Below are 5,089 nucleotides of genomic sequence, written 5' to 3'. Positions count from 1 at the left end.
CTTAACATATAAAACAGTAAGTAATCAGTTTCAGAAAGAGGGGAAAGGGCAGGGGGAGTAGGGAAACACCCTTCAAATAATGGGGGAAGGAGTAACAAGAAACAGGTTTATTCTACCAAAAAACTGCATGGGGCAGTTAAAAAAAGAAAAGGAACGGAGAAGAAAAAAGGGCACTTCCTCTTGTGTGATCAGAAGCACTGCATGTTTTGGACTTCAAAAAGATTTTATATGACTTATTGATGGTTTATTTCCCAAGAAGGAACCGTATTTTTAGCTTGTTAAATACTGTATTAAATATATACAGTAAACACATTTGAACCTTTGGTCTCCATGAAGCCCAAGACTTAAGAAATGAACTCAGCTTGTTTTTATTGAACTGGAGTTCAAAGGCATCAGCCAAATACCTACATTAGCCATTCTGGAAAGTCATAATCTCAGGGTTACTTTAGGAGGTTTGGTTTTCATCCACATTATCAAGTTATAGTTTCAAATAAATTTCTGAATACTGAAAATTGGTTATATAGAAGGAGCTAATGTTTCTTCCTTGAGACTATATTTCTTCTTTTTATGGGGAGGGGCTTGTGATCCAGCAAATCTCTTTGCTCTTTTTCTACTGGTATGGACTTTGATCAGATGAAAGAAGAAAAGATGTGGTGTTTTTGCTTTCAACTCTCCTTTTGGATGGGGGTCAATATATGCAAAAGAAAGAAAACGTGAAAGGATTTTCAGACCTTTTAAGATAAAAGTTTCATTCTACCAGAAAACAATTTTCCTCAGGAACTCCGATATACTGCAAAAGACAAGGCAGTTACTATGGGATATCCCCAACAGCAACATATCCAAGAAGCCTGAAGAAACTGCTATATTATAACTTTAAGAACTATTCTATCACGACCAAATTAAATTTGTAAATGTTCAAAGAAGAGAAAAAGGTTTTTGTTTTGTTTTTACAAGTCCTTAAAATACCCAAAAGGGAATTCTAGTTAAAACTAATTTAGGCTTCTGGGGTAAAAGAATGCTATTACTCCCAAAAAAGTAGTAAAAGGAAGTCACAGGAGTAAGCTGACAGATTAATAGCAACAAGTTATTGTTATTATATAGCATTTATATATAAATGCTATAGCATTTTAAGGTTTTCAATGCACAGAAAATGTTTTATCTCATTTGATGCATGAAACAACCTTGCAAAATAGGTGCTATTGTTATCCCCATTTTACAGATGAGAAACTAAATGTGATAGAAGGTAAGTGACTTGCCCAGGGTCCAAGGACTGGTAGGTATCTGAGACAGGATTTAAACTCAGATCTTCCTGTCTCCAAATTCAGCATGCTTTGCACTATCCTGCCTAGCTGCCTTAAAAGCATGACGATTATAGTTAATTAGTTGTTATGAGACAATCATGGAATGACCCAACATGGATGAACTCATATTTGGGGGGGGGTACTTTTTATCTTAAGTAATACAGGAACTCAGAAGAGACTCTTCTTCCTGTTAATGGAGGCAGACAAAATTAATCATGTTTCTCCATATCTTCAGTTTAGAGAGATAGGGAAATAGATTAATCTTTTGTTGTTGTTTTTCCATAGAAAAGCCAGAAGCCTACAGGGAACTACCAAACTTTTATTTCCTCAAGAAAAAAAAAAACACACTGTGGGAGTGATCATATCTCAAAAAGTATTTTTTCTGTCAGAAGGAAATCAGAAAGAATAGCAAAATTCAGCAGTATTTGAACAAATCTAATGAAAAAAAGCAATTAATTTCACCCACATTTATATTTCTCTTCAAGGTACCGCATGTATCTTCATATTATGTTTAACCATATAATGCATAACTAAATCTGTATTCTTTCTTAATAGATTTTTTTACATAGAAAAAGCATTGTTGAATTGGGAGAATTGCTTTATCTCCACTCTTTCATTTATATACATCTGAGATATTCAATCAATAAATATTTGTATTTGTATCATTGGGGTAGGCACTGGCACAGAACTGAAAGCCTATGCTTCCATTAGCAGACACTACTCTTCCCTTGGTAGTAGTTATCAGAATTGAAGACATTTTGCTAAGAAGTAATTGTTCTTTAAAAGATCGATAGCCTTAGATTTGAAGTCAGAGGTTTTGGGTTCAAATGAAGATTCTGCCACTTAATATGTATGGAAAATAATTTAATCATTCTGCCTCAGTTTTCTGAAGGGATTATACTAGACATCTTTCACTTCTTAATTCTATAATCTCTAAATTCCATCCTGTCAATTAAAAAAAACAACAAACACTCATGTGGAGAGACCATCTCATTTGCATTTGAATCAACCTATGGGCAAATTGTCAAATAAAACTTAAGTGAAGAGCAAAGCTTGAATCAGTGATAAAACAAAACAAACCAAAAAGACTGTCCTTTTTAAAAATAAACAGAACAAAAAAGCCGGGATTTCAAAAAATCTAGTTTATTTTTTAAGCTATTGGATTTAGTAAGTTTAAAAACCATTAATATTAATGAAGCAATTTTAAAAGTGTTTGACTTGGTTTATGTCCAATATATGTTTTTAATTACACAACTTCAATGTTTTTAAAACCTAAAAATATCTGTACTCTTATCAGGTCCCATCTGTTCATTTGAAGGTCACCATCACAAATGAACTTGTGTTGTGTGTATATGTACACACACACACACACCTGTATGCACATGTATACACATATACACAAAGCATATGTACGGACATGTGCATACATATATCTATATGAGAACACAGAGAACAAGAAGGAAAACAAAGCTTTCATTTCCATTTGTTACCTTTATCCCAACAAGGAAAACCTTACTTAAACTATGTTTAAAAAAACTAAGTAGTTCAACATCTGATAAAATGGGTAAGAGATGTTTAGCTTCAATGCAATGAAAAGCTTTGAAAATGAGACAGTATGTATTCTATGTAATCTCCATATGTACAGGCAACACACATATGTGTAGCTGTCTCTCAGCCTTTTAATCTGCTTCAATTGCAAACATCCAGTACAGCTGTTTCTCAAGCATGAGTCATGTAGTCCATTCATAGCCAAATGTCAATTCTAATCATTTCTGGCATTGTGAAACTGTGCCAGTATCCCCCTTCTTTCCTCTCACCCTTTCCACTATCTCATGTGCCAAAACTTTAACTGATGATAATTATCCAAAAAAAAAATGTTACACTCAGCATGTTCACTATATTCTTTATTTTTATTTTTATTATTTTACCATGGACCAGTGAATTTCTATCAAGAATTTTTGGTGAAAGATAGATTATGTACAACAGGACTTCCCTACTTTTCCAACATGAGTTACAGAAGAGTATGAAAAGGTGCAGACAAATTACAAAAGTTCTTTTTCTTCCACACTCCTTTCTTTAATTCAAGTGTGTCTTTGTCAACTTACTGCACGTGACTTAAATTGTACTACGTGGTCAAAGAGAGTCATTGAACTTGAACAAATCCAAGTGACAAAGTTGGAAATTGTGGACTAGCCAAGGCTTTGCTCCATGGCATGGATGTTGTGGTGGCTAAGCTTCCTTCTTAGGGGACAGGGATATCCCTTCCCCATGGCAATTGCTTTCCTTGAACCTGATAATATTATTCTCCAGGGATGATCACAAGGCACTTGAGTAGAAAAGTAGTATTGGGTGTATGGGTTCCTGTATTTGTATATTTAATCCTATATTTGAGACAAGTAGTTATTAAGAAAGTCATATTCAGGATTAACAAACTATTACATTATTGGTGGAGCTATGAGTTGGTCCAACCATTCTAGAAAGCAATCCAGAAATATATAAAGAAAGTAACTAAAATGCCTATACCCTTTAACCTAGAAATAAGGGAGCTAGGTAGTACAATGCATAGAATACTAGCCCTACTAGACTTGAGCTCGAACCCTGCCTCAGTCACTGGGCAAGTCACTTATACTCTGTTTTTCTCAGTTTCCTCATCTGTAAAAGGAGGATAATAATTCAATAAAATTTATTAAGTATTTACTATGTGCCAGGAATTATGCTAAGCAATAATACTAAAAACTTCCCTAGCACCTACCTTATAGCCAGGGCTATTATAAGAATAAAATGAGATATTGGTGAAGCACTTTGCAAATCTTAGAGTACTACATACCTTCTATTATTATCATTATTATTATTATAAAAAGAAAGCTCTTATATTCACCAATATATTTCTAGGCACATTTCTATAGTAGTAGTAATAATTTTATATCATGGATACTATGCACCAAGCCCTTTACAAATATTATCTCATTTGATCCTCACAACAACCCTAAGAGGTATGGTGCTATTATTTTCCCGTTTTATAATTGAGGAAACTGAAGGAGGCAGCAGTTACATGACTTTCCCAAGTAAATTCTGAGACTAGATTTGACTTCAGGTCTTTCTGACTCCAAGCCCAGGGCTCGATCCATTATGCCACCTACTTGCCTATTTTTTGTTTGTTTGTTTCTTTTTTTTTTTTTTTGCTTTTTGGAGGGCAATTGGGGTTAAGTGACTTGCTCAAAGTCACATGGCTAGTAAGTGTGTTAAGTGTCTGAGGCCGAATTTTAACTCAGGTCCTCCTGACTCCAGGTCTGGTGCTCTATTCACTGCACCACCTAGCCGCCTCGTAGTTGCCTATTAGTAGTAAAGAATTGTAAATGGAGCAGATCCTGTTAACTTCCTTAACAAATTATGCTTTGGGGTTCAGGGAAACCCCAGTATCAGGACATCATTAAGGATCAATGCCACAAAGGTGATAATTGTGTGCAGATCACTGTAAGCATAATCCTGTACCTTTGAAAAGGAGAGAAGGGCATTCTCATATCTCTTCTTTTGAGACAATCACTGTAAACTCATAACATTCATTTGGGGTTCCTCTCATTTTACAGATGAGGAATCTGAGCTCCCAAAGGTTAAATGACTTGCTTCAGGTCACATGAGTAGTATTACAATAGAAGCAGGGTTTGAACCCAGGTCCTCTGACTCCAAAGTCAGGTCATCTTTCCCCTGTACTATACAGTTTCTCCCATTTTGTCCTTTATCCTACTCCATGAAAATATCACAAGCCATCTTTTTTTTTTTTTTAAGCA

Source organism: Petaurus breviceps, unplaced genomic scaffold (genome assembly GCF_028583685.1).
Source record: "Petaurus breviceps papuanus isolate PSGF00001 unplaced genomic scaffold, PetGlider_PUasm1.0 90977, whole genome shotgun sequence".
NCBI lineage: Eukaryota > Metazoa > Chordata > Mammalia > Diprotodontia > Petauridae > Petaurus > Petaurus breviceps.
Note: the sequence above shows the minus strand (reverse complement) of the source record.